The 18157-nt window shown below is 42.7% G+C and overlaps 1 protein-coding gene across 2 annotated transcripts in view; it reads right to left on the reverse strand.

Annotated features, from left to right (window-relative positions):
• The window catches only part of LOC126193149 (uncharacterized), a 229521-nt gene that overhangs the window by 100183 nt on the left and 111181 nt on the right, over window positions 1–18157 (reverse strand). The window lies entirely within an intron of this gene.

Here is an 18157-nt window from a genome sequence, read left to right on the forward strand (position 1 = left end):
GAAGACAGAGTACAATGCAAGTGTAAGCACAAGTGTTACGGAGGACATCATTCAGCGCACAATGTTGAACATGGTTCCGACAACCCCTCGTGTACCCATGCTGAGCCAATGACAGCAGGGGGAAAAGTGAACATTATTGCGAGCCTCCCGCATCCCTTCTTGCTTTGAGGTCTTCCCACAACTACGGTGGCATCTTCCAGCAAGATAACTGTCCGTGTCACAAAGTTAGAATCGTGCTCACTGGTTTGAGAAGCATGATATCGAACTCACGTTGATGTCCTGGCCACCAAATTCTTCTTGGCTAAACCCGATGGGACACATTGGGAGGCTATCGGGTGCCAGTTCCACCCACACCCACAAAACACTGACCCAAAATTCACAAGTACTGCATAACCTGTGTGTAGACATCTGATACCACATGTCTCCAGATAGGTACCAATGACTTTTCGAATCCATGCCATGCAGAATAGCTGCGACACTACCTGCCAAAGATATCGTAATTAGCAGTTGGTTATAATCTTTTGGTTCATCATCGTATGTTTCAGTGAAGTTTCATCATCGTCAGTGGGTTCTATTTATTTGCTTAACAGTAAAATCTGTCCTTCATGTAGCTATGTCTATAGATAAATAACGAAAAAAAAATTATTTGCTCAAGGCAGAGCCGTTTTCCAAAACACATTTATTTGAAAGCAAACACGGAGACAAAAAATAAGATTACAGTTTGTTTCTTGTTTTTTTTTTTTAATCCCGCCCCCTTCCCTATGTCATATGGATGAAATGTCATCGGAAGTTCGATCAACCAGTCCAGCGACTGTAACATTGCGGAATTGACACTTTTCTTGGTTCTTTTTACATAACATTTCTTTTTCACCCCTATTCACTCTCCTAGAGGTGAAATTTCATGGAGACTCTTACCAACCATTAAAACTATGCATTCGACACTAATAACTGCCATTTTTTATTTTTTTATATGCCATCTCTTCAAACTCGCACCTCACCAAAAATGGTTCTAGAAGTATCTTTAGCAACATTTGGGTGGGATTGCTCCTTGTGTTCTAGAGCTATGGTTTCACTTATCTCCCACCCACATCCCCACCAAACAGGCATTCCGTGTAATCGTCTCTATTAGGTTATTCACCCTTGCCAGATTACGGTGTTCGCCACTTCTGGTGGATAAGATCGGACACATTAAAACAACGTAAACGTGTGGCTGTTGTGCTCTCCAGCTCGGAACGAGGTTTGATGCAGCTCTCCACGCTGGTCTATCCTGTGTAAGCCTCTTCCTCTCCTTATAACAACTGCAACCTAAACCCAGTTTGAAATGCTTTCTGTATGCCTTGGTCTCCCTCCACAATTTTTACCTCCCACCACCCCCACACGTTACACCGTTATCACACTGGCTGATTCATGATGTGTGCTATACCCCTATCCATTCCTCTAATTACGTTGTGCTACAAAACTTAAATAACGCCTTCGAGGACTTCACTTTGATAGTGATGAAGTGTTGCAAGCGGAGGTGAGAGTGTGGCTCCGTCCACAAAGTCAACCATTCTACAGTGACGGTATCAACAAATTGATTTCTTGTTGAGAGAAACGTGTTCGTCGCTAGGGGGACTACTGTAGTGGTGCATGTTACTATAAAACATAGCAACAAGTTTCACTTTCCTTTTATTAGACCGATGAAACATGTGCGCGTGAAAAACGCGACTTCAATTAGCAGCAGAGTACAGATCATCTATTGTGACCAGGTTCGTTGGAATTGATGTGCAGGCACGAAAAAGAAATACGCGGGCACATCGCAGAAAGCAACGACGGATGTGTAATTTGGACTGGCCAGTGAGTGGTCGCTTGCACTTTACAGTCGTGCTTTCGGGGTGCTGTGGACACCAAGGAAGAAAGGAGCATGACAGCAATGGTCAAGCACTATAGAAAAATGAATGTTGTTGCATAGAGTATATGCCAGTCAATCTGGAGTTAAGTACGACCTTACGGTTTTGGTGAAGCATTGAAGCATCATGTATTAACACGTATGAAAAACTTTGTTAATTATCAGTTGTTGCTAGTTGATTATTTATTTGAATACAGAAGAATTAAGGAAACAGCATTTTGAGATTTCGTAGTGAGTACAAGCTCTGTCATAGCCCTCGCCCCTCTGCAATCGGAAACGAAGTCAGCGGTTAAATACATGGCACTGCATAGCAGGACGACAACCAGAAAACAAATCGGCGGCCAGGTAATTTCGAGAAGAAGGTAACTGTTATTATATGGGAACGAGTAAAGACTTGGCACCTCGTAATATATCGATCATTTTAAGTCAACCCGCGACAAGAGAGAAACAGCTCATTACGCTGAGAAATAAATATGTAGACATGAAGAATAAAAGTGTAGCATGTTAATAACGTGTTTTATTTTAAAAGCGTTAAAAGTTTTCACTTAAAAAATTAGGAAGCATTACTTCCCAGCACGTCCTCGTACATTATCGTTTTATGTATACTATATAACTACAGCACAATGTCGAACATACAATGACCAGGCAAGAATTAAAAAAAAAAAAAAAAAAAAAAGAGGAGGAAGACGTTAAGAATACAAGCATTCGAAAAGGAAAATTGCGCTATAGTACTCCAAGCTATGAACCATAGCTCGTTTTTTAAACTGGGAAAATGAGTAACGTCTATCATGTTACGGGGCAGATTATTACACAAAGGAGAACTTGCGACGTTTTAATAGTAACTGACAGTGAATGTTGACTTAGCAGACTATACGTGGGCCAGATATCGTATCGCTGGAATGGAGACCGATAACTAATCTACCATACAGTTTACTATTTGAGTTCGATAAGAGCAGCTAAGCCGCGTACCCGACCCCAACGCCGTGGCAGAAGGCAGGAGACGCTGCCAGAGGCACGTCAGCGATGGATTCGAAATGCAGAGAGGGGCGCAGATTGTCACGCTCAGTCACAGTCCATCAGCGTGCTCAAAATACTATCAAAAGAAACCAGTAGAAACAACCTCAACCGAGCAACTGCAGGATTAGAGGAAATGTTCTGGACGTACAAGGTAGTTGATCGATGACGACTTGAAGCAAGCGTTGTTTTACAACCTTCGATTGTCAAGCTCAAAACTGCTGAGCGCAGCCGTGCCAGAAGGGCGAATTGCACCCTGGACTACCTCACAAGCACCACCACAAAAGATTGGGAGTTGGTAGTTACTGCGACGAAAAACGACGAAAAAAATGTGAATCGTGTTTCTTAACCATCCCCGTAGTCGTTCGGTCGAAGAGGGGAATGCTGAGTGTTTGGGGATTGGCCTGGAAACTGAGATGCCATTTATACCACAGTACACGGCAATAATGTGGAAGACAGCAAACAGCACTGCATTGGATGTGGACAGGCTACGTCAATCTGCAATGACTCCTTTGTCAACCACGTCGGTAACGCCAGACCACGTGCTGCTGTCATCACACGTCGCTAATTAATGGCCTTCTGTTGGGAGATTTGGCCCATCTGCCCTGTTCTCCTGATTTGGTGACTATGAACTACAAGTCTTCTGCACAGTGCGGATATTCTCCGTCACCTCTGAAAATTTCAAAGCTATGATAACGGTCTTACAACCACTCCAGGTAAGTTGCATCCACTGCACAACCATTTTTATTTTCCTCAAAATTTTTTCTTGCTGCAGGAGTGGAAAAAAGTTTATTTATAAACAAGTTTTCTGTTAATTTAATGCCGTAGCGTATTTTTTAATTTCTTTATTATTCCTACACACCGTCTCTAGCCTTGACAATGGTGTCAACTTGGCGAGGCAGTGTGTCCACGAGTTTCTTCGGGTATCCCGTACCCATCTGAAGCCACTCACTGATGATCACATCCCGTATAGCTACCAGACTGCCGAGATGCTGACTGCTACGCTTCAACCACTGTCCCAAATATACTCAATATTTTTTCTGTGGGGTTGTGACTGTGTGATTTAATGAGTCAATGTTCGTCAAATCAGTAATATAAGTGTGCACTCCTGTAAGCGCGATGGTTGTCACCTTCGAAGACGGGAGTGTCCGAGCGTGAGCATACTCATCATGAAGATGTTGGAAGAAAGCGAAACGTCAGTCACCAAGAACGCTGAATTACACTGGGGTGACAAAAGTCATGGGATAGCGGTATGCTCACATACAGATGGCAGTACTATTGCATACACAAGGCAAAAAAGGGCAATGCTTTGGTGGAGCTGTCATTTGTACTCAAATGATTCATGTGAAAACGTTTCATACGTGATTATGACCGCACGCGGAATGGTAATACGAGATACACGCATGGGACATCACTTTCGCAAATCGGTATGGAATTCAGTATTCTGAGATCCACAATGTCAAAAATGTGCCGAGAATACCAAATTTCGGACATTACCACCCACCACGGACAACACTGTGGTCGACGGCCTTCACTTCACGAGAGAGAGTAGGCAGTTTGCGTAGAGTTGTCAGTGCTGAGAGACAAGCAACACTGCGCCAAATTATCCCAGGAAGCAATATGGGAGGTACGACAAACGTATTCGTTAGGACAGTGCGGTGAAATTTGGCGTTGATGCATTATGCTAGCAGGCGACTGACGCGAGAGCCTTCGCCAAGAGCACAACATCGTCTGCATCGCCTCTCCTGGGCTCTGACCATATTGGTGGACCCTAGGCGACTGAAAAATCGTGGCCTGGTCAGATGAGCCCCGATTTCGGTTTGTACGAGCTGACGGTAGGGCTCCAGCATTGCGCAGACCCCACGAAGTCATGGACCACAAGTTCTCAACAAGGCACTGTGCTAGCTGGTGTGGTTCCATAATGGTAAAGGCTATGTTTACGTGTAATAAACTGGGTCTTCTGGTGCAACTGAATTGATCACTGACCGGAAACGCTTATTTGCAGCCTTTCACGGACTTCATGTTCTCGAACAACGATAGAATTTTTATGGATGACAATGCACTATGTCACAGGGCCACAATAGCTCATGATTAGTTTAAAGAAGACTCTGCACAATTACGGCGAATGATTTGACCACCCAGATCGTCAGGCGTGAACCGAACATTTGTGGTACATAATCGACATGTCAGTCCGTGCACAAAATCCTGCATCGGCAACATTTTCGCAATTATGGACGACTACAGAAGCAGAATGGCTCAATACTTCTGTAAGGGACTTCCAACGACTTGTTGAGTCCATGCTACTTCGAACCGCTGCACTACTCCGGGCAAAAGGAGGTGACAAAACTCGTGTAGGTACCTCATGAGGTTCTTACATGAGTTTTGTCACCTCAGTATAAACGTACTGGTGTATGTTCACGGTAACGAGTGGGCCAATTCACTGTATTAAGCATCCTTCACAAATTGCAGGTAAAACACCTCATTAGGCCACTGTACAATCGCCGGCCTGCATCTTTTGGGAAAAAAAAGTCAAAATAGCGACTCATCACACGACACTACATGCCTCCAGTCAGCTACTGACCAGTTTCTGTGTACGAAACTTCGTCTGCCTTGGTGAGAAATGGCCTTTTGCGGAATACCAGCCTCCAAATGTCGATTACATGCAATATTCGCTCGGAAACTGAGATGGACTGGCATTCACTGACAGCACGAATTCCTATCTGGTTTGAAACCACCGATACTGACGTGGGGAGGCACGTCTCCGGTCAGTGTCGCTTAGGATATATGTACGGCCACGTTTCTCATGCTGTGTTACATGACAGAGTGGTCCACTATTCCCTGTAGACACACTGCACAGTCAGTGTTGACACATCATCAAAACAGGGAAATTTCAATACGGTGTGTTCATAAGCAAAGTTCCCACTGCCATTATTTCACATACCCCTGTCGACCCATCTTATTACGCACCTTCCATAAACGCCAGCAATGTAGTCTCTTGACTGCCTTAACCAATTCTACGCCCTCTACAGCGCTCCAAAGTGAACAGTGTGCCCTTTTAGGTAGATATCTGAGCACTATGGGACAACTTCTGAGGTCATCAGTCCCCTAGAACTTAGAACTACTGTAAAATACACGTTACTTTTGAACGAGATCTGTTTGTACTAGCGATGTCTGGACATTCAAAGCCTACGGAGTGCTTTATGGGCAAACCTATGCAGTCACTAAGTTATGGGATCCGGAGGAGCAAAGTATTTTGCGGAAAAAAATTCTGCTCTGGGTACACGAGTTATCACTCCTGAGACATCTCCCTTTTGCAGGAGGGCACTACATACCCTGCTGAAACAACAGAGATTATTGAAGTTGGAGGGGTGTACATATGCATCGAGATCCTGAAGGGAAATATCGTGTTTTTTTATTTTATTTTATAATCCGTTGTCTAAATTACATAGGCCTGGGCGACTTATCTCTGCGACAGACGCTAGACATAATTTGTCACGTTGCTAAAATGAAATAAAAATGTCAGCTCCGTTACATGTTGGAAGGAAGATTAGATTTTAACGTCCCGTCGACGACGAGGTCATCAGAGACTGAGCGCAAGCTCGTACTAGGAAAGAACAGGGAATGAAACAGGCACGTTCAAGGGACCATCCCCAGACTTACCTACATCTACGTGATTACTCTGCTATTCACAATAAAGTGCCTGGCAGAGGGTTCAATGAACCACCTTCAAGCTGTCTCTCTACCGTTCCACTCTCGAACGGCACGCGGGAGAAACGAGCACTTATTTTTCCGTGCGAGCTCTGATTTCTCTTATTTTATCGTGATCATCATTTCTCCCTTGATGTTAAACATGTAAGCGAGAAAAAGTTTACAAACAGTTTAAAATTGTATTCAAACTTTGTTGAAAGTCGCTACGTGTTCTCATTACAAAGCACTGGATGAACATAGTCCGGGTAATTGATGCTCCATTTTAAGTAAAGACTACTTTTTCAGGCATCTCAATGTTTATGAAGTACAGGCGGAATTAAAGAAGTAATACATAAATTAAAACGTCATATATGATGCTGATGTTTTACTGCATGAACAGCGAAAATTAAGTAAGCGATACGAGGTGTGGCTAGAAAAAAACCGGACTAGTACTGGTGAAACAATAAAACGAATGCAATAAGGCTGAAAGTCGCGTGGCCTGTCACGTGACTCTCGCTCCGCCTACTGCTCGAGTTTCATCTGCCTCCTGCACTCAGTCTGTCCGTGGCGTCTGTTTTAAGTGGTTGACGTTTTGTCTGTGCGTCGGAAAATGTTGAGTGTACAGAAAGAACAGCGTGTTAACATCAAATTTTGTTTCAAACTAGGAAAATCTGCAAGTGAAACGTTTGTAATGTTACAACAAGTGTACGGCGATGATTGTTTATCGCGAACACAAGTGTTTGAGTGGTTTAAACGATTTAAAGATGGCCGCGAAGACACCAGTGATGACACTCGCACTGGCAGACCATTGTCAGCAAAAACTGATGCAAACATTGAAAAAATCGGTAAACTTGTTCGACAAGATCGCCGTTTAACAATCAGGGCAGTGTCTGAGTTAACAGGAGTTGACAAGGAAAGTGTCGAACAAGTTTACCGATTTTTTCAATGTTTGCATCAGTTTTTGCTGACAATGGTCTGCCAGTGCGAGTGTCATCACTGGTGTCTTCGCGGCCATCTTTAAATCGTTTAAACCACTCAAACACTTGTGTTCGCGATAAACAATCATCGCCGTAACTTGTTGTAACATTACAAACGTTTCACTTGCAGATTTTCCTAGTTTGAAACAAAATTTGATGTTAACACGCTGTTCTTTCTGTACACTCAACATTTTCCGACGCACAGACAAAACGTCAACTACTTAAAACAGACGCCACGGGCAGACTGAGTGCAGGAGGCAGATGAAACTCGAGCAGTAGGCGGAGCGAGTCACGTGACAGGCCACGCGACTTTCAGCCTTATTGCATTCGTTTTATTGTTTCACCAGTACTAGTCCGGTTTTTTTCTAGCCACACCTCGTAAACTACATGTTATACGCGATAAACTATTTTCCTTTCATTATTTTGTGGTGTCGCATTCTCAAATACTGCACAAAAGAAGTCTCACATTCTCAAATACTGCTCGAATGAAGTCCAGGCATTTGCGCGCTATCAGTTACGTTGTCTCAAGGCAAACACACGATTTCTAAATGGAGTACTTGTCTTATTCTTTAAACTTTTAACAAATGTATACCTCTTAATGAGCTCATTATGAGATCAGTTTAAATTTTTAAATTCGAACAATTACTACGGAAAATACTGGAAACCAAATTTTTGTTACCCCTGGAAGACGTTAGACAAGCACCCTGCAACTGGCGCTAGTTCTGGGAGAGTCGCTTAGTAATGCAGATGCTGGACAACTGATCTAAAGGTCAGGAATGAATTCTCACACTGGTGTTGTGGCTTTTTTTTTATTTACTGCTCCTTTCACCTGTGCTAACGATTTCTTAACGTGAAAAATGCCAAATCTACGTTAAATGGGATAAACCACTTCTAAACTTAGCTTAGTATCCACGGTTCCTACCACGCTTGACAAAAAATGAAGGATGGGATGCGCGGGTGTTTTCCTTCGTATACTCCCTCTTTAATCATTCTTGAAGCAATCCGCTTCACGATACGGGAATTAGTAGGCAGTACGTAGAGAGAGTGCACCGTCACGCGTAGTGCTCTTGCAACACGATAACGCTCGTTCTCACACGAGTCGGAAAACCACGGCTACCATCGAAATGAGGTTCCAGGAGCTGCCACATCCACCATATTCTCCTAAGTTTGCCCCTTTAATTTCTGATCGATCGATCAGAAACGGTGGTCACTAAAAAACTTCACAAGGCAAGTAATTTGTATGTGGAAGGCTATGAAATTGTAGCTGCTTTACAAAAAGACACATTTTGAATAGGTGATATTAGTAGCAGGCTGCAATTTCATGATAGCGCAACGGACTATGTTGATAAAAAGAGGTTGTTTTATGCTGAAGGTGGAACTTTTATATCAGCAATACACAGTCATTTGCACTGTGTAAAGAGAAGGAAAGAGAGAGAGAGGGGGGGGGGGGGGGAGGGGGTAGTAGTTGGGACTGAAACCAGGATTAAAAAGGATTAAAACTTGTAAGCAGAAAAACGAAGAGCTTGACGGTCGTGTCAAGGTAGGCGCGATAACGGAATACGCTCCAATCACGAAGCCTCCAGTCAACTATTATCAACCTTTACGCACAGGATAATACTGTTCCTCTGTTTCGTGGCCTGTACCTGTTCTACAGATTGCCTAACGCCGCGTCTAATGATAAACGCTGTCAAGAGCCGGAGAGCTTCCATTAGTAACGTGAAAATATTAAGTAGAAGGTAACAGTCATGTATCCTTTGACAACGCTGATTATCGAAGCCAGCGAAACGTTAAGGTAATCTGAAACGCATACGTACGAGCAGATACCTGAATACATCTAAGCTCCCGATTGTTAGGGTGCGGATCATCCCACTTGAAGTTTATCCGTGCATTGTTCAACGATTTTTTTTTAAAGAAAATTCATGAAGTATTGTAACTAGAATAAATATTTTCGTTCAGAAAACGATTATGAACATGACTCATTTTCACCGCCGAATTACAATACAACACCCTCCGCTGCAGGTGGCTTTGTTAAATGTAGTGGAGAGGAAAGCGCTACCGCTGTTCGTGAAACCGATTTTGTGTACGAAATTTGTAATTGTGAAGACGCTGATGACGAAACATCCGCGAGTGTTTAAGTAACGATGTCTATGAACCGGGATCTGAGAAGCTAAGTGAATCGAATATAGCGGAAATTGCGTGTCCGGTAGAGCAAGAGGGCGACGACGAGGCGACCAAAGAACCAGCTTTCGCGGACACTGAGCCACTGAAATGTTTCTATCTGTATGGTTCCGACTGTCCGGAAAATGACAACCGTCGTCAGGAAAAACGTAAAAAAAAGGATTATTTACCAAAAGTTAACTCAAAGCAACTGATACAAAATACACTCACTGTGTTTTATGTGTAATTTTTTAAATGTCAGGAACCGGCGGTTAACGAGTAAGCCACGCTGTAGGTATTAAAATGTGACACGTAGCATGTTTTACAAATCATTTCCGGTAAAACACTCGTATTTTCGATTACCCGTACAGGCTGGGGTCCGCATTCACTCGAATAATAGGGTTCCGCGAAAGCCTCGTTTCTTTGGTTCCCACTTCGTCAACAAAAAGCCTGTCACTGTGGCTAAAAAGTCCATAAACCAGCAAATTCCACTGTCCAATAAACGTAGCTGAGCGCAACAGCTGCCACGAGCACCACCTTTATCATAGTAAACACCATAGCCAAATAAACAGGGCAACCACCAAGCCACCCCAGTGCACAATATTCACTAAATGTAGTTGCCACGATATCAATTTTATAACTGGGACGCAAACGAGACGATACCTAATCTCATTCCAAACACCGACCTAGACACAAGTTGCTTGAGTGTTGATGTCGCCATATTTTTCACACGATGGCCGAGCAGCAGGAATATCATAACACCCAACACAAACAACTCCACTAGATCGGAGCCGCCTCCGGTAACACTCTTCTACGAGTTACGATCCGATTTCATATCCGGTGCTGTGGGCAGCTGTTCGTCACGTTGGTTATTCCACGTCAAGGGTGAAGGAGCCGACAAGTCGCCGGCTGTGCGGTGCAGTGGAGCGGAGCCGACTGCCCGGCAGCAGTGCGCGGCCACTAGTGGCGAGCTGGCCACAGACGCCGGCGTTATATGGGGCTCTGCCACATTAAACACGGCGCACAAACATTTCCACAAGGTCGATGGCGCCGGCTCGAGCACACGTTACGAGTTATCGCCTGAACAAATTTACCCTGCATTCATCCCGGCCTGAAGGCGAAAGCGCCTGCGGCAAGCGAGCAGAGTACTTGGACTGCCTCCCAAACCCCCTTCCCACTCCTCACCCTCAGCTGCTCGGCCAACAAGTGTTCCGCAAGCGCCCGGAGAAAACTAAATTTACACAGTTTCTTGCTCCAATATTTGGCAGCGATAGTTGACGGCAGAGCTAAGGAGCCAACGCGGCAATATTAAGTGCTCCCCCTCCCGAACACTGAAGTTCGCCTACGAGCATCTGAAACGACATTTCACTGCTGCCTCAAATATTTTTAGTTATGGGCATTCGTGACCATTTAATACTGTAAAATGGTCTGTGACAATTTCTCCAACATGTGCCTTTGGTTTCCCACAACCGAGCGGGTGGCACGATGGACTCGCACTCGAGACGACGACAGTTCAAATCCGCGTCCAGCCATCCAGATTTATTTAGGTTTTCCGTGATTTCCCTCAATCGATTCAGGCAAATGCCGGAATGGTTCCTTCGAAAGGGGGCGGCCGATGTCCTTCCTTCCCCTTAATTAATCTGTGCGCATCTCATGTCTAACAGTATCGATACTTCAGCTTGCCCATTTATCTCTATGTGCCTCCCAATTTCCAGTAACAATACATTTAAGGATGTGGTTACGTCCACCATTCCACTTATAAGTTTACTGACCTGAGTTATTGGGAGAATGGCTGCCTCGTAACTCTCCCTCTTTTCCTAAAGTCCACTCGTCAATTTCTGGGCACCCTTAATGAACTAGATATTACTATTATTTATTTGCACTGTCCTTGTTGATGGTGCTCAGCTCTTATATGTTACTCCATACTCAATAACAGTTCACTGTACATAATCCTACAATGAAGTCACAAAAGTCATGAGATACTTCACAATATTGTGTTGAACCTCCTTTTGCCTGGAGTCGTGCAGCTATTGATCCATGCTGACTCTACAGCCGTCCATATTGCGAAAGGGTTTCCACTGTAGGATTTTTTGCACCAACTGACTTCTCGACTATGTCCCCTAAATGTTCGAGGAGATTCATGTCTGGCGATCTGGGTGGCCAAATCATTCACTCAAATTGTCCAGATGTTCTTCAAACCAATCGCAAACAACTGTGGTCCGGTGACATGCATTGTCATCCATAAAAATTCCCTCGTTTTTTGGGAACATGAAATCCATGGACAGCTGCAAATGGTCTCCAAGTAGCCGAACATAATCATTCCCTGCCAATGATTGATTCAGTTGGACCACATCACCCAGGACATTCCATGTCAACACAACCCACACCATTACGGAGCCACCACCAGCTTAACAGTGCTTTGTTGACAACTTGGGTCTATGCTTCATGGGGTCTGTGCAACACTCGAACCCTACCATCAGCTCTTAACAACTGAAATCGGGACTCATCTGACCAGGCCACATCTTTCCAGTCATCTAGGGTCCAACCGATATGGTCACAAGCCCAGGAGAGGTGCTGCAGGCAATGTTATTTTAGCAAAGCAACTTGCGTTGTTCATCTGCTGCCATAGCCCATTAACGCCGAATTTAGCTGAACTATGCTAACAAATACGTTCGTCATACGTCCCATACTCCTTCCTGGGATTGCTTCATGCAGTGTTGCTTGTCTGTTAGCACTGGTAATTTTATGCAAATACCGCTGCTGTCAGTCATTAAGTGAAGGCAGTCTGCCACTACATTGTCCATGGTGAGAAATGATGTCTGAAATTTGGTATTCTTGGCACACGCCCGACACTGTGGATCTCGGAATATCGATTTCTCTCATGATTTCTCAGATGGAATGTCCCATGCGTCTAGGTCCAACTACCGCTCAGCGTTCAAAGGCTGTTAAATTCCCATCATGTGGCCGTAATTATGTCGGAAACCTTTTCACATAAATCACCTAAGTACAAATGAGCTCCACCAATTCAGTGCCCTTTTATACCTTGTGTACGCAATACAACAGACATCTGTATATGAGCACATCACTATCCCATGACTTTCTCACCTCAGTGTATAATGCAGCAATTGGGGCACCATGGATTTCTTTTGTAGTTAATTACAGGGAAGACAGTCGTGGAAAGTTTCATTTCTGGTGTCAACCTGTATGGCTTCGGAGGAACTGCAATTTAGATGCTGGCCAGCCTGTGTAAGAAATCATAATCTCGAAGCCGAACAATTATGTGTTACCCTTAGCACCAGTAGTGATTCAAAACAGTATCTGTTATACAGTGACTTTGTTATAAAGTTGACTAAGGAAATGAACTACAGAAAGGTTTTAAAATTTGTCAAGTGGAAGTAAAATGCGAAACGTGCAGAGGGCAGTGGTAATGAAAGTACAGAAAACATTACGATAACTACTTTAGATTTTGGTTTCACTTGCACATTTGTCAACAATGAAGAGAATCCACAGTGTGTTTTGAGTGTGAAAGTCCTTGCTGTTGGATGTATGCTATCTAGCAAATTACAGTGCCATTTAGAAAATGTTCTGAAGAATGATGTGGTCAAATCAGGAGAATATTTTTCTGGACAACTGAGTCAAATGACAGAAAAAAAAATCATCATTTTTCTAAACAAGTGAAAATATTGAGTAATGTAGGTTACCAAGAAGCAAAATGTTGGAAAGCCTATACAACTGCCAAAGACCTAGTCTACCGTGTGCTACTGACCTGGTGTCCATTATGCTTGTGGAGTCCTTGACAAAACAGCTTTTGCCTGTGCCTTTGTCTGACATTGCAATTAATTGTCGAATCCAAGATTTTGGAGAGGATCTTCATGTACAAATTACAGAAAAACTGGAGGGAGAGATTTTTGTTTGCAGCTTGATGATACCATTGATAGCTAAGGAGATGTTCATTTAATCTGCTATGTGCGATTTGTTGATGAGAAAAGTAACAAATGATGGAAGTTCATCTTTTATTGTAAGAACATAAATGCACTATGACAGGCAAAGATTTGTGCGAATAGGTGGACAACTTCATGCAAAATCAAAATAACTGGGCTCACTGTTGTACGTGTGTGCGTGTGTACTGATGGTATTCAGGGTATTACATTGGTCTACAAGCACTTATCTGTGGCAAAGTTCCTTATATTATGTGGAGCCATTAGAGAAGTACTTTCTTCGCAACATGTGTGTGTTGATCTGAATCAAGTGTTGCAAACTGTCATAAATGTGGTGAACTTTATTAAAACTCGTTCTCAGTAAGCTAGATCCTTTTTAGGCACGTGTGTCACAATATGGGACTGAACATAACAACATTTTATACCTACATTCATAGGCTTACCAGGGGAAATGTGTTATTGGGCATTTTTGAACTCGAGCGATAAGTCTATTCCCAACTGAAAGGACAGAATCATATCAGTGCTCCATAGCCACACTTATTGCATTCGAGGAGTTAATTCATGGAATAAGTATCTGTGAATGAGTCTCTGTAACGAAGTGAAAATTATTTCATTCAGCTTAATGTCAAAGTTTCGGCCTTCAAAAAGATTATGCTTCTTTGGACATGAAAAATGAATGACGAAGAAGAAATGGATTACTTTCCATGTTTGCAGCATTTTATAAACAACATTGAGATAGGCCTTACTGCAGACACCCATCCTGCAATGCTTGATTTGTGACATACCAGTGCCTCTAATAAAAAATCAGAACCCCAGATTTTGAGATGGGCGACAGAACTATTGGGGAAAAAGATTTGTGTCACATTCAGTTTTCTTGCAGTTGAACAAACTAGATACGATATGATTTTGTGAATATGTTTTTGACAACTGTGGGAACTTTGGTGGAAACTGCGAAAATAAAACAAACTATACCACAAATTAGCTTCCGTTGACAACTACCAGCAAGACAATTACAGTATCATCTAATGAATCTGGAAGAGGGTTTTCCCAAATGAATTTGATCATTACTGACATTAGAGCCTTCCTGTGACAAAAACTGTTTCTACACTACTTTTCCTGAAACTGAATGGCCCACTGATCATTCCTTTTGACCCTACAATATACACTAAAGAGCCAAAGAAATTGGTAAACCTGCCTAATATCGTGTAGGGCCTCCCTGCGAGCATGTATAAGTGCAACAACATTATCTGCCATAGACTCGACTAATGTCTGAAGCAGTGCTGGAGGGAATTGACACCACGAATCCTGCAGGGTTGTCCAGAAATCTGTAAGAGTATGAGGGGGTGGAGATCTCTTCTGAATAACACATTGCAAGGCATCCCATATATGTTCAATAATGTTCATGTCTGGGGAGTTTAGAGGCCAGTGGAAGTGTTTAAACTCAGAAGAGTGCTCCTGGAGCCACTCTGTAGCAATTCTGGACATGTGGGGTGTCGCGTTGTCCTGCTGGAATTGCCCAAGTCCATCGGAATACACAATGGCCATCAATGGATGCAGGTGATCGGACAGGATGCTTACATACGTGTCATCTGTCAGAGTTGTATCTAGACATGTCAGATATCACATGTCACTCCAATTGCACTCGTCACATTCTATTACAGAGCCTCCATCAACTTGAACAGTTCCCTGTTGACATGCAGGGTCCACGGATTCATGAGGTTGTCTCCACACCCGTACACATCCATCCACTCAATACAATTTGAAATGAGACTTGTCCACCAAGGAAACATGTTTCCAGTCATCAACAGTCCAATGTCGGTGTTGACAGGTCCAGGCAAGGTGTGCAGTCATCAAGGATACAAGAGTGGGCCTTCGGCTCCGAAAGCCTGTATCGATGACATTTCATTGAATGGTTCGCACACTGGTACTTGTTGATGGCCCAGCACTGAAATCAGCAACAATTTGGAGGAGGATTGCACAACTGTCATGGTGAACGATTCTCTTCAGTTGTCGTTAGTCCCATTTTTGCAGAATCTTTTCCCGGCTGCAGTGATGTCGGAAATTTGATGTTTAACCGGATTCCCGATATTCACAGTACACTCATCAAATGGTTGTAGGGGAAAATCCCCAATTCGTCACTACCTCGGAGATGCGGTGTCCCATCGCTCATGCGCCGACTATAACACCACGTTTAAACTCATTTAAATCTTGATAACCTGCCATTGTAAGAGCAGTAACTGATCTAAAAACTGCAGCAGACACATATGGGTGTTGCCGACTGCAGTGCCATATTTTGCCTGTTTACATATCTCTGTAGTTGAGTATGCATACCTCTACCAGTTTCTCTGGCACTTCAGTATATGTGGTATCTTGGCTGCTTCGTGGACAGCACCCCGCTATGGACACGAACACAAAGAAACAGAGACGGGGAACACACAACGAAAACCTTTCAAAGCTTTGGACAGTTTTATGAACTGAATGTTAAAAAAATTAAAGTTTTTCCCCTTTCTCAGTATCTTACCGATCAAATTTATGTAGGTTCACCTTACTGTTATTTCTTTTTTGTAATAAAAAAAATATTTAACCAACATGTAATAAAAAGTTGTTTTTACAAATCAAGAACTGTCCATGGATGTATGTTTGTATGTTCCACATCTCCTCCTAAACCACAGATCCAACTTCAGCTGAACTTGGTACACATATCACTTACTGTCTGGAAGGAATCGCTGTTGTGGTAAGAACCACCTACCTATGAAAGGGGTGGGGGTGATGAAAGTAAAACGTAGCTTATGTCACGCACTAGGCAGACTATGTTCATCCAGTATTTGAGAAAGAGAGCACTTAGTAACCTGCAACAAACTTTACATATAATTTCACATCTTTAAGAAACTACTGGCAACCCCATCCAAATGACAAAAGAAAAAATGGTTATTGCTTACTACATTCCGCTGATCACGCAGTAAAACTGCGGCATCAGACATGCTGTTTCATTTTTTTAGTACTAACTGTGCTCGCGACGCAGCATTCACATATACTTCACATATACCACGGAATGTACCAGCAGAATTATATCATTGTATGACATGTAGTTCAGGAGATACGACGTCATAAACACTGAGCTCTGTAGAAAACTGCAGCTTGCCTGACGTTTAAATTCATTACTTCTTTGCTACCAAATCCATTTGCTACAAATACTGCAGACAATTTCCACATGTCTTTGAATGCACCTACAAAATTATATCACTATATGACACATAGTTCATGGTATATGACCACATAAACAAACGTCGAGCTGTGTGAAAATGAAACAAACTGCAGGTCTAATTTTGGTACAGATACAGGTGAAATATTTTCAATCCAATGCATCCGCAGCATTGAAGATAATTATCTCTTAAGCTGCGGCCACAGTGGCACCAATATCGGCAGATTCTGTTGACATTTGCCAAAGGCGGCCACTATTTTCCACCCAGTAGCCCACTATGTGTGCAGTCACAATGTAGCCGATCTCATTGCCCAATTTCAAATCAGTTTCTTTTTTCAATCATAAGGGTTGTCATGACACAAATCATGGGCAGTGAGAAACTGAGAAGTTTAGTCAATGGTGGAGTTTGTGAAATCCTGAGCATAAAAAATATCATAATCAGGATATAGTCTGGTATCTATTAGACTGAAATTGGATCTGAGTGACCTACATGCTCTTTCATTCCAACTTTTCCCGACATGACCCTTTTTCCTAATACAGTAGTTATGGAATCTAGGAGGGTTTCTTTACTTTTACCGCATTTACTGACAGCACTAAAAATGTTATCTCCTGAAGGTAAGTACTGGACAGCCACACTGTCTTGTAATTTTATAAAAATACTTTACAGTTTAATAACTAACCCAACACCAATGTGTGGGAACAAGACATAGAACTTGCCTACCAACATCATAGAATAAATCAAAGTATTTCACTAATGTTGTTGATGATAAATCCTGAAACTAAGGTGTGCCCACTACATCAGTTAAGAAGTGCTAAGGAGTGACTTGGTAACTGTTCACATTCTCTTTAAACCTCAGGGCACATTCTGTGCAAGTCAATCACTGTCTATCCAAAATAAACATCACACTCACCTTTTAATTTCCTATTGTATTTTCCTGTAATCCTTTGTGTAACAGAATTCAAAAGAACCAATAAATTCATCACTTGAAGAATATATAGTGACGCACATAATGATTTCACAGCGCAATAGAACTGTTTCAGCATTTTGCTGATGTAGGCACAGTGTAGAATGCTGGCAGCATTACAATCCAAAAATACATTTAATGTTATGATAAATAATATATTTAAGAGCCCATGGTTCCTTAAATTTCAAATAAAAAAATGCTACTTCGAGAATGAGAGAATCAAGATGTGTATGCTGATTCCTCTGCAGCAGCAGAAAGTAAGAAAATTTCCTCACCACCTTCTAGGTTTTATACTCTTTATTCAATACCATCAATAAGACGATTGGTTT

Source organism: Schistocerca nitens, chromosome 1, assembly GCF_023898315.1.
Source record: "Schistocerca nitens isolate TAMUIC-IGC-003100 chromosome 1, iqSchNite1.1, whole genome shotgun sequence".
In the NCBI taxonomy this organism is placed as follows: domain Eukaryota; kingdom Metazoa; phylum Arthropoda; class Insecta; order Orthoptera; family Acrididae; genus Schistocerca; species Schistocerca nitens.